Source organism: Mobula hypostoma, chromosome 2 (genome assembly GCF_963921235.1).
Source record: "Mobula hypostoma chromosome 2, sMobHyp1.1, whole genome shotgun sequence".
Lineage (NCBI taxonomy): Eukaryota > Metazoa > Chordata > Chondrichthyes > Myliobatiformes > Myliobatidae > Mobula > Mobula hypostoma.
In genome coordinates this window covers 156,926,466-156,938,687 of record NC_086098.1, presented here as the reverse complement: position 1 = coordinate 156,938,687, position 12,222 = coordinate 156,926,466, and the positions used below count along the sequence as shown (strand labels likewise).

Sequence of the window (12,222 nt, the reverse complement as noted above, 5' to 3'; positions counted from 1 at the left end):
CACCCAACGTCCCAGTTCTTTGCATCGCCTCGGGACAATCAAACACACGTGTGCGAGTCGTTTAATTACTTCTCCTAAAGAGTCGCTTTGTTCGGGGATTAAGGGAGAGACCTTATCAGCAGCGCTGGCCAAAACAATAGCCTTCTCCCATCTGGTCGATACCATACTCATCTTTTCAAAATGGTTTTTTTCTCTTATCAGGGGGACCCTAGCTTCATTGATTTCTGCGCTAACACCGACTAGGTTTGTTAGCATATCAAAAGCCTGTGACCGTCTCAGTTCGCATCGGCCATAATCAATAACATCCCTCCTCCGGTGCAGCCGGTAAACCTCTTTCATGATTCCACCAACTGTTCCCTCCAGTACTGCAAAATGTCCACCGGGGGGTACCTTGTGGGCCAGGTTAAAAATCTCATCCCCATAACTCTTTTGCACCACCCCCCAGTCCTCATCTGCGGGTACTGTACTTGGTTTCCCTTTCTTCCTTAGCACTTCCTCCTCCACACAATAGCTTACTGGTTCCCTTGTTAATTCTGTGTCAGAGAGAGCTGTCTCTGCCAAAACCATCAGCCCCTCGTCTCGCTCCTGCGCCTGCATAAATTCTTTCCTGGCTAATGCTAAGTCTGTCTCAGCTCCCTCACTACCTCTTGTTTCACTACACTCCTTCTTTTCACTTTCTACCCCCTTCTCGTACAAGGCTGGCAGAAACGTCTCAGCTAAATTTCCTACCACAGTCCCGGGATGAACCTGTGAGTCCATGGGCGGGGCCTCAATGCTGGCAGGCTGACCTGTCAATCTCATGGCTGAGAACACAATTCCCCCGGCGAGGTCATTACCAAGCAAGACTTCCACGCCTTTCATCAGTAATTCGGACCTCACCCCGATCGTGACTAGTCCAGAGACCAGGTTGCTTTGTAAGTGTATCTGGTGCAAAGGGACGGCCTCTGTCCCTTCCCCAATACCTTTGACCTTGACCTCCCCAGTCTGGGTCTCTGAGCTAAACTCTAATACACTCTTCAGTATTAGTGACTGACACGCTCCCGTGTCTCTCCAGATCCGCACTGGAACTGGTTTTAACCCCTCCTTCACTGACACCAATCCGGCCGAGATAAACTTCTCACGCCCTTCCTGAACTTTGGCAGACCTGTCCTCCCCCAGCGGTTCGTTTACCAGCTCGATACAGCCAGTCAAAATCGCCGTTTTTCCTTTTCCCGCCTCCTTCTTTGGGACAAAGCACCTGGACGCAAAGTGTCCGACTTTCCCGCAATTATAACAGACGACCCCAGGAGACTTCCTACCAGACTGCTCCCGGTCTATCTTATCCTTCTCACTAGTCCCCGGCTTACTTTCTGACTTTTCTGGCGGACTCTCCCCGCCATCCTGACTACCCTTCTGGTAGCTTTTACTCGGGGCAAACTTCATTTTATGCATCAACGCATACTCATCCGCTAACTTAGCCGTTGCGACTAACGTGGCTGCCTCTTTCTCATCTAGGTAGGGTCTCATACCCTCAGGGACACAACCTTTAAACTGCTCAATCAGGATCAGCTGTAGCAGTCTGTCATAATCCCCCTCTACCCCCTTCGAGGCGCACCAATGCTCACAATATGTCTGCATCTCACGGGCAAACTCTAAATACGTGCGGTCCCACTGCTTCCTCGCATTCCGGAACCTCTGCCGGTATGCCTCTGGCACCAACTCATAAATCCTGAGGATGGCCTCTTTCACCACCTCATACCTCTGGGCATCTTCCGCGGACAAAGCTGAGTAAGCTTTTTGGGCTTTCCCTTTCAGTACACACTGAAGCAAAACAGCCCACTTATCCCTCGGCCAGTCCTGACTTGTAGCAACTTTTTCGAAATGGAGAAAGTACCGATCCACGTCGGTATCGTCAAATGGGGGAACCAGCCTAACCTCCTGGGTCGCCCGGAACCCTCCACCTTGGTTCGGCACAGGCCCCTGCTCTGCCCTTATCTTTAACTTCTCCAGCTCGAATTCCCTTTCCCTCTGCCTCTCTCTCTCTTCTCGCTCCCATTGCCTCTCTTTCTCTTTTCTCTCCAACTGTCTGTCCCTCTCTTTCTCTTCTCGCTCCAACTGCTTGTCCCTCTCTTTCTCTTCTCGCTCCAACTGCTGTACCCGGAGCTCATGCTCGAGTCTCAGTTTTTCAAGCTGCACCTGTACCGCGTCTCCGGCAGGTTTTTCAATAGACACCACTTCTAGCTCGCCTTGGGGAAACACCTTTAGATACATAGTGCTCTACGATAGCTCTGTGTATTTCCTCTCTCCTCATTGTCGACTTCCCCTCAGCAAGATTCAACCGTTTGGCCACAGCTACCAATTCCGATTTCCTGGCATCCTCTAATGCCTCCAAGGTCGGCGCCTTTATAATTTTCTCAGCCTCCATTTCTGCTGTTTGTCTTTTCTTTCTTTCGGGAATTTTGACCCAATCAATTTACTCCGTCCCAAATTTAGCGTTCAAAATCGCGGACGAGAACCCCACTTATGTTACCTACCCCGTAACTGGGTTGCTAAACCAGCAGTAATGGATCACTCAGTTGGAGTCTGGATTACTAGAACTAAGAAAGTTTTATTAAAGAAACAAGCAACACAGTACTCTAATCAAAAGGATAATGAATGCAACAGTTCAGCAATGATAAACATACATGTACACAGAATTAAGATAACAGGATCAATCAAACTCTATTGTTGTCTAGGGGTAAATGACCAGTTTCAAAGTGACGCGAAGTTCAGTTCAATTTAGTTCAGTTCAGTTCGCAGTAATCACTGCCGTGGCGATGGACAGTGGGGGGAAGGAGAGAGAGAGCAAAACGAATGAATATTCAAAACGGCTTCCACACAGACCTTCGCAGTCAGCTTTCGGGCAAGTCCTTTGTGATGTCATCTGAGGTCACCGACCGTGACCCCTCCGTTTCCCGATACGATCGTTTCTCTCTGGTGAACCTGGCATCCAGGCAAGGGTGGACACACACCAGGTTCCCGCCGATCGTGCCTTTCCACCCTGAGTGTCTATGGCTTGATCCCGCGATCAGCCGTCCAAGAACTTCCCACTGGCTTGTGGGAGACGCACCGCTTCCAGGGTCTCGTTACGTCGGGGTGTCGTGTGTGTCCTGCCTTAGCGAACCTGTCCCTTTTTATCCCCCTGCTGGGGTATCGCCTGTCCATCACTTCAAACAGTTCAGGGTTCAAAGGGGGAGCCGATCTTGACAGCTCTCCTTCCTTCATTAACATCTCCAAATGCTGCTCCATTGTTTTCCTTATCTCTCTCTCTCCTGAAGACAGATGGCAGACCAACTGCTGATGCCACTGGTGCCAGCCCAGGCCAGCTAACATCTTAATTTATGTGTATTCTCGTCACAAAGTGTATAATATTTTATTATTTTGGAGTTTTACTGTTGATTTGCATTGATTTATTTTACTCTTAGTGCTCTTAATGTGTCTTGGAATTAAAAGTGCAACATCTATTTTATTGAACTATTTTGCATAATTTATTTTCCTCTGGAGGTTAGAGGTCAGACTAATGGCGAAGAATGTTTGACAGGCATTTGAAAAAGTTTCGTGAACTTAGAAATTGGTACAATTTCCAGATTTTTAAAAAAGCATCTTTTAAAAATGACACCTGGTCTGGTGAGAGTCTTTAGTACTTCTGGTTAAAACGGGCAGCATCTGCAAAAAGAAACAAAATCAAAGTCTCAGGCTGAAGACTCCATCAGTTTTGATTAAATTCTGAAGCATTAACTCTTTTTCTATATGCTGCCTAACCTGAACATTTTCTATTTTTATCTCCATTTGTACAAATCTTTGTAACCATTTGGAGCAGTGTAGACTCCAGTAGGCAATATGTTAATGGCAGAGTGAAATGGTGTATGAACTAGGAACTTGGAATACTTACTATTCCGGTGAAAGGTGACAGACATTTTTACTTAAATGAACAGCACAGTGGTGTCTTTTTATGCATTTGAAAACTTCTACCTACATAAATCAATGTTCATCAGAGTAAAGTGTCTTTGACCTGAACTTTAAACTCAGTTTCTATTTCCATTTGATGCCTCACTGGATGAATCCTTCCAGCATTTATAATTTTCCTTTCAGATTTCAAGCATCTGCAGTTTATGACTTTCACTACTTATTTTTTTATTGAACTGTATTCACTGGCTGGCATACCTAATATTCTTGTTTTCTCTTCCATCTTTAATGGACATTCATTTATTTTGGAACAAAGCTTCACTCAGGTGAAATTAACAATCAAACAGCTTGTAACAGCACTGGTAACATGAACAAAAACCCAGTTACACCAGTTTAATGTGACTTGCTGGAGTTACTTCCTGTTGTGCAGTTTAGTGCCTGTTCCTTAAATATCTTACTCAATTTGCTTCTGATAAATGGCAGATTCCTTTCTGAAGATAAAATAGGTCTGTTTTGATCCAGAATATGAAGTATATCAGCTCATTTTGCTGTGTACATAGGAGAAAACAAGCAGCCTTTGCAAACAAAACAGATTTTAACTTTACTTTTGACAGTATCTGTTCTCTTGCTAGTGAACAGTAATTTTGTGAAATATTATATCTAACTTCCTAACTTCTCATCCTACCCTCTACTAGAACTTTATTTTGCCTTAATTATGACATCAGAAAGATTACTACACAGTGATTTTTGCTTCAGTTTATGCTCAGTCAGAGTTATTTATGTAGCAAAGGATTATCTGTTGTGTTGGTAGATTAATTACCAGCTGGTGTGATCATGATGTTACTCATAAGCAATACATGAGTTTGGGCCACTTGCTGAGATTGAGAAATCTTCCCCTTCATTGACTGATGGGTAATTTCTGCCAGAAACTACAAGATCTTTTGCAGCTGTAGCAGTGGGAGATACTAGAAAGGTTTAGTCTGGGTGCTGTAGTGGGAAACGTGATAATCAACTCAGTAAATTGGATGACCTCTCTGGCAGATGGCCTAGCATTTACCTGTGGAGAGTCTGAGTACTTTGTGGGTCCTCATTGTTTTCATTTATTATTCAGGGTCTACACATTGCTGGCAAGGCCAGCATTTATTGCTCATCCCTAATTATTCCTGAGAAAGAGGTGGTACTGGTGAGCCGCCATAAGCCATTGCAGCCAGCTGATAAAGGTGCTCTCACAATGGGTAGGGATTACCAAATGACAAAGGAATAGCAATATACACTAGTGGCCACTTTATTAAGTATACTTGTATACTTGTTTATTAATGTAAATATCCAGTCAGCCAATCATATGGTAACAACTCAATGCATAAAAGCATGCAGATATGGTCAAGAGATTCAATTGTTATTCATACCAAACATCAGAATGGGAAAGAAATTTGATCTAGTGGTTTGAGTATCTCAAACTGCTGATCTCCTGGGATTTTTATACGCAACAAGCACCCATAGATATTAATAAATTCAAATGTGAACCTGTCTTCAGGTGAAAATTTTCCTATTAACATGTAGCCTCCCGTAGTAATCAGATACTATTATCAGAAGAACACATGCTGCTAATTTCAGTATGGCAAGCCATTTGAGAGAGAGTTGATTGGGAAATTGGCAATCGGTTGGTTATGTTGATGTGGAAAAAAGTACAGTCGATGTTTCGGTTGATACGTATGCAATGATGCACTGTTATGAGGAGGAACTGCTTTTCCCAAAGAGTGGTGAATCTGTGTAATTCTCTCCCCAATGAAGCAGTGGAGGCTATCTCAGTAAATATATTTAAGACAAGGTTGGATAGATTTTTGCGTAGTAGGGGAATTGAGGGTTATGGGGAAAGGACAAGTAGGTGGAGATGAGTCCTTGGCCAGATCAGCCATGATCTTATTGAATGGCAGAGCAGGCTCAACGGGTCATGTGACCTACTCCTGCTCCCATTTCTTATCTTCTTAAAAGCCTCTGATTCTGTCCAGCCATTGTGGGTGGAGCATCCTTTTTCTGTACCATTTACAATGTTAATGGCCCTCATTGATCCATTCATTGTAGTACAGTATAACACTGCATCAAATGATTTTGGGTATCTTCTGGTTGATGAATGATAAAAATGGAAACTAGTTTTGTAACCCAGGGACATTGGGAGCAGTCCAAAAACTATTTACTCAGGTAATTCCTTGGATGAGAGGTTTGTTCTCTCACTAGTGACTAAAGACATGTGCTTTCAAATTAAGATAAGTCAGGTGATCTTATTGATCATAATCATATAACATAGATCCAAAGGGGGCATGATACAGTAGATATCGATGTTTTCATTGAAGGGAGTATATCAAGCAAAGGGTCACAGTTATAAGATTAGGCTCAATCTTTAAAAGTAAGATGACTGTCTGGAATTCTCTACCCTAGAGGGTTATGGAGGTTAGGACATTGTGAGTATTTTAACGAGGAAGTGGGTAAGTATTTGAAAGTTTTAAGGAATTGAATTGTCATATCAAATAAGATGAAGCCTGGGACTTGTCAACTATAATATTGAATAGCAAGGCATGCAGGAGGTGCCGACTGGTTTATTCCTGCTCCTGTTTTCTTATGTTCTTAATGGATCATTCTACCTCCTGCGTGCAATATGCATATTGGTGAAAATGCACATGTCTCTACAAAGGATTATGATGTAAAAATGAAGATTGTTTTCAAAAACTACTAAATTGAAAGATGTTGATTGAATGAACTAAAATGGTACAGCTCTGTTCCATCTAAGCTCCACAAGTGTGCAGCTGCGCAATAACTAAAATACTACCATGCAGCTGAAATTTTATTTTATAAAATGTCTTCTTAAAGTGCCACGCAGTTTTCAGGCCATATAAAAATTTCCTGCTCAGAGCAATGGTTGGTCTGTGCAGCTGTAAAAAGAGAACGTTGCTCCACGGTTTACCTCAAATCTGTCAAAATATAATCACATTCTCTAGTTATTGTGATCATCAAGTAGGTTCAATGTTGTACACTGCTATTTGCATTTAAATAATTGCATTTTTTTAAAGCGAACTCAAGACTTGCTTAATTTTTGGGAGTTCTGGATTTAAATTTTCTTGCAGTTCTGCATATAATGCAGACTGATCAAGAGAATAGACAGCATTAAAAAAAGCACGAACATATTATTATATAGGCTTTGCTTTGTTGCTAAGAAGTGCAATTGCTTGTTAAATTGGGTTATTCGATAGTGCTATTTGAATTCCTGCTTATTAATTAAAGAAACTGTGTACTGGCCTGCCTTAATGTCTGTATTATGCAGAGAATAAAGGAGCTTTGGGGTTAAAATAAATCTCCAGTCATCAAGGACAGTGTAATACTGGAATGCCTGAACTGGTCAAAGAGAATTGATTTGCATTTGTAAACAGTACATAATGTTTGACTAACCTTGATTGTTTTTTTTATTTGCTGGACAGGTCAGATAATGGATGTGTGAATGTTATATGGACTTTCAGAAAGTATCTGACAGCATTTCATCCAAGATGTCAAAAGATTTAGAGCCCTTGGTATTGGATGTAATCTATGGAGTCTTTGCAACCAGATGTTGAAGGGATATGATGCAATCTACATTTCCTGATCAGAGGAGTGTAGTATTTAATGAATGAAATGCTAGAGTGGTGTGAGAAGGCTCCCAAGAGGATAGAAGGATTAAGACAGGATAAAAGAGCAGCTGCCTTGTGATTGCTTTTACTGTGGGGAAGCCTGTGCAAGTTGTGCTGACTCTAGATTAGAAACATAGAAAACCTACAGCACAATACAAGCCCTTCAGCCCCCAAAGCTGTGCCGAACATGTCCTTACCTGAGGAATTACCTAGAGTTACCTATAGCCCTCTGTTTTTCTGAGTTCCATATACCTGTCCAGGAGTCTGTTAAAAGACCCTTAAAGAAGATATAGAAGCCGTGTTTGCTCCTTTGAGCTTGGAGTTTGAGTGATTTCCCTGATGTTGCGGTGAGCAACGGATTACGTGATGTAATAGAAATCAGCGGCAGCCTGGAATGATCCAGAGGCTGGAAAGGTCTGATCTCAATAGGCGTGATAGTTTTTATGTGACGCCAGAGGAAGTCATTGATTTCATTTGAGGAAGATGTTTCAGACACAGGCAACAGAATTTGTGAAATATGGTTAATATGTAAATAAATTTTTCAGACCACTGAGACTTGGGAATCCCACTACTGATGGATTTTGCAAGTTACACTACTAACTACTTTATTAATCACACTTTTTCTGGTAAATGATCACTGCAATCAGTAGCCTGTAACTTCCCTTTTGAAGTTGAGCTTTTGAACCTCCTGTACAACCTGGTGTTTTTGCAGTGTGACCTGAAATCTCTAAGATGCAGGATAGTTGTGGCGTGTGCAGACCAAATCAAGACAGATTGGCTTGGGCATGAGATTGGGGAATGAGCCAATGTTTGGCCATTGCTGGACAGGACTTAGAGGCGATTCGATGCTGTAAAACCAAGGTGAGGCAGAATCGAACAGAGCCCAGGCCCGAGAGCGATGAAAGACCTGGGTTTAATCAATTTAAGCACCAGGCCCAATTGGAAAGGTTGAGAATGGGCCAAATTGAGGCTGCAGGGCCCAGGCCCAAGAGCTTATCAAAGTGGCAGTGCCCGGGTCTGAGAGCAAAGTAGGTCCTGAGATTTGGACAATTTAAGTACAGTTCCAGTTTGAAAAGGTCAATGTGTCGGAGGGCTGGCTGGAGGCGAGGTGCAGCCCAGTTCACCTTGCTGCTCTGTGAGGCTTACTCATCTCTCTGCTGAATTGAGGCTGTGGCCTGCAATTAATCAGCTCCTGAATTGGCTGCTGGCTTTGTGTATGTGGACTCACTTTTGTGAACTTCAGTTCTGAATGCTATCTACTTACCTTTATTGCTTACACAGTTTGTTTTTTACTGTCTGCGCATTGGGTGTTTGGTCTTTTTTTAATGGATTCTATTGGCTTTCCTTGTTTTGTAGCTGCCTGTAAGAGGACAAATCTCAAGGTTGTATAAAGTACACATACTTTGTTAATAAACATACTTTGAACTTTGTTAACTATTTTTGGAAAATGTTTTGCTGGAAATAAAATGCAACTGAAAAGCAAGATGAATTTCTCAGTGGGCTCTGAACCATCCAGAAATGTGTGCAAAATTGCTTTTCCATAGCCCAATGCTGATTTTGTTTGGAGTTATATAAACAAATTTCCAGCCTATGGTGTAAGTTATTATGTAGCATTCACGTGCATCTTTCTGTGAAAGCTGCAACTTCTAGAAGTGTACGGACACTCACTTCCAGGTCAGAAAGTTGTAAGTTTAAAGTCCTATTTATGGTATTGTTTATGTAGCTGTGCTGGACAGTGAAATGTTGTCTCATGGTCAAATCAGGCTGTCAAAACATAAATGTGAAATCATATTGTCATATGCTGCCTAAATCGAGTTGGATTTATCAGTAACGAAGAATGAAGATGATAGCTGAATGCATTTTTAGTTGGAAAACAAACAATTTTATCAGTTTTTGTTGTTTGTTATTGGTAACAAACCAGTAACCAGTAACAAACAACAAAAACTAAAACTGGAAAACCTCTGTTTAATTGCCCATTTGGAAGAGCAGATTTTTAAATGTATACTTATTGATTCCCATCATCTATGTGAGCCAAGGACTATTTTGGCAAACTTTATTTTCCAGTTCTTAGCCCTATCAGTTACAGTCCCTAAAGCGTTTATCCCTGATAATGGTTTGCCTTGTCATTGTGGGCAGTGTTTCAGACATCCATAGCTCTTAAGAGCATAAATGCTCTCTCATTTTGCTGATGCTTCAACCAGTCATGATTAATCTATGTCACCTGGTTATTAATCCTACAGCCAGGAAATAAATTGTACCGCTCACAGTGGCTCTGCCTTTCATAATTGAAAACATGTCAGTCACATCTCCCTCAGTCTGTTTTGTTGTAGGAGTGTGTAGGTATGGGCAAAGTGGTATTTAATATGGCTTCTGTATGATCTATTCATACTCAGTGCTTTGGCAAATAAAGGCAAGCATCCTGTTTGTATTCATAACCTGAAGGTCTCAAGACCAATTATGAGCTTGCACTTTATGTACCTAATTTAATATCCTACACTTATTATGCATTCCTCTGTTTACTCTCTCAAATGCTTTCTCATATTTTTCAAGATTAAATTCTGTTTGCCAGTTTTCATCAAATGATGTATTTGTGTAGTCTAAAATTTTCTTCCTTTTTTCTAATAATGTGTCAATTTTGATAATATCTTCAAAATGGGGATATCTGAATTGGCAGAATGGTTGGTGAAGAGAATCTAATCCTAATCATGGAATCTATAAATCACATCTAAATTACTGAGAGATGTCATGAATAGCAAGAGATTTAATACTCAACCCTTTTGTATCCCATTGCATGTAATCTTCCAGTCACTAAAGCTCCTGTTTTCTTTTCGATCTAAAATTGTCACTTTCTCTTGGATTCAATGGCCTTAACTTTTTCTGATAAAACTACAGTATCCTCCCTTATCAAATGTTTTGCTAAACTTCATATAGACTTTACTGTTTTTATCCTGTAAGTTGCTCAACTGTTCTTTCTATACCACAGTGATATCATGGTCTGTGCTTTATTATAAGGATGGAATGCTCGTTTGGTCTCTGTAGTGTTCAGTTTTGGGAAGAACTATGGCACAATTGAAGTTAGTTGCCTGATTATGTATAATACAGCTTTTCAGTTGGATGTATACCACTAAAGGACCTGATGCACAATTCACCATCCTCAACTTGACGATTGAGTAAATAGTCTCATTTCTCTGACCTCAAGACATAGAACATAGAACAGTACAGCACAGGATCAGGCTCTTCGGCCCAAAATGTCATGCCGAACTAACAAAAAAGTAAATCAAAAAACCCCAAAAGCTAATCCCTCCTATTACACAACATCCATATCCCTCCATCTTCCTCATATTCATGTGCATCTCTTAAAAGCCTCTATCATATTTGCCTCTACCAGCATGCCAGGCAGTGCATTCCAGGCATACACCACTCTCTGAATTAAAAAAAAAACTTACCCCTCACATCCCTTTTGAACCTACAATGCATACACTCTGGCATTAGACAGTTCTACCCTGGGGGAAAAGATGCTCCCTGTCTACTCTAGCTATACCTCTGATATAAACCTCTATCAGATAGCCCTTCAACTTCTTCCGCTCCAGAGAAAACAACCAAAGATTGTTCAGCCTCTCGTGATAGCACATGCCCTCTAAACCGGGCAGCATCCTGGAAAACCTCTTCAGCACCCCTCTCCAAAGCCTGAACATTTTTCCTATAATAGTGCGATCAAAACTATATGCAATACTTTATAGATGTAGCCTAACCAGAGTTATATAAACTTGCAACATAACCTTTTGACTTTTGAACTCAATGATTCGACTAATAAAAGCAGGTATTCCATAAGCCGCCTTAACCACCCTTTTGACTTGTGTAGCCACTTTCAAGGAGCAATGAACTTAGACCTCAAATCCGATCTACTCAGCAACACTATTAACAGTGCCCTTAACAGTGTATTGCCTCCTTGCATTTGCCTGACCAAGGTGCAACACCTCACATGGTTAAACTCCATCTGCCATTTCTTTGCCCATATCTGCAACTGATCTATATCACGCTGTCTTCTTTGCCAGTCTTCTCCACTGTCGACAGCTCCACCAATCTTGGTATCATCAGCAAACTTACTAACCACCGCACCCCCCCCCCCCCCCCACCAACCTACATTTTCATCCAGGTCATTTATACATATATCACAAACAGCAGAGGTACCAGCACAGATCCCTGCAGAACACCACTAATTACAGACCTCCAGCTTGAATACATCCCTTTGACCATTGCCTTCTGTCTTCTATGCACAAGCCAGTTCTGAATCCAAACAACCAATTCGCGGAGGATTCTTCTCTTAACTAGTCCGCACAATAGCATAAAGTAATAAACACCCAAAGTGTCTAGAGTAATTTTCTGTAGTTTTACTGGGAAACTAGAACAGCCATTATCCGAGCAACACACACAGGTTGCTGGAAGAACTCAGCAGGCCAGGCAGCATCCATGGAAAAGAGAAAACAGTTGGTGTTTCGGGCTGAGACCTTTCATTAGGACTGGGGTGATAAGTCGGAGGTGGGGGCGGGGAGCAGTGAGAGAGAGTTTCACTGAACTCCCGTTGAAGGGAAGATTTAAAGTCATTTTGTATTTTCAGATCCCTTACTACGTGGAACATCCT

General features: G+C 41.8%; 1 protein-coding gene across 1 annotated transcript in view; it reads left to right on the top strand.

Moving 5' to 3' along the window:
- Positions 1–12,222, top strand: part of ppm1f (protein phosphatase, Mg2+/Mn2+ dependent, 1F) — a 74,532-nt gene that overhangs the window by 36,172 nt on the left and 26,138 nt on the right. The gene's annotated exons all lie outside the window — the stretch shown is intronic.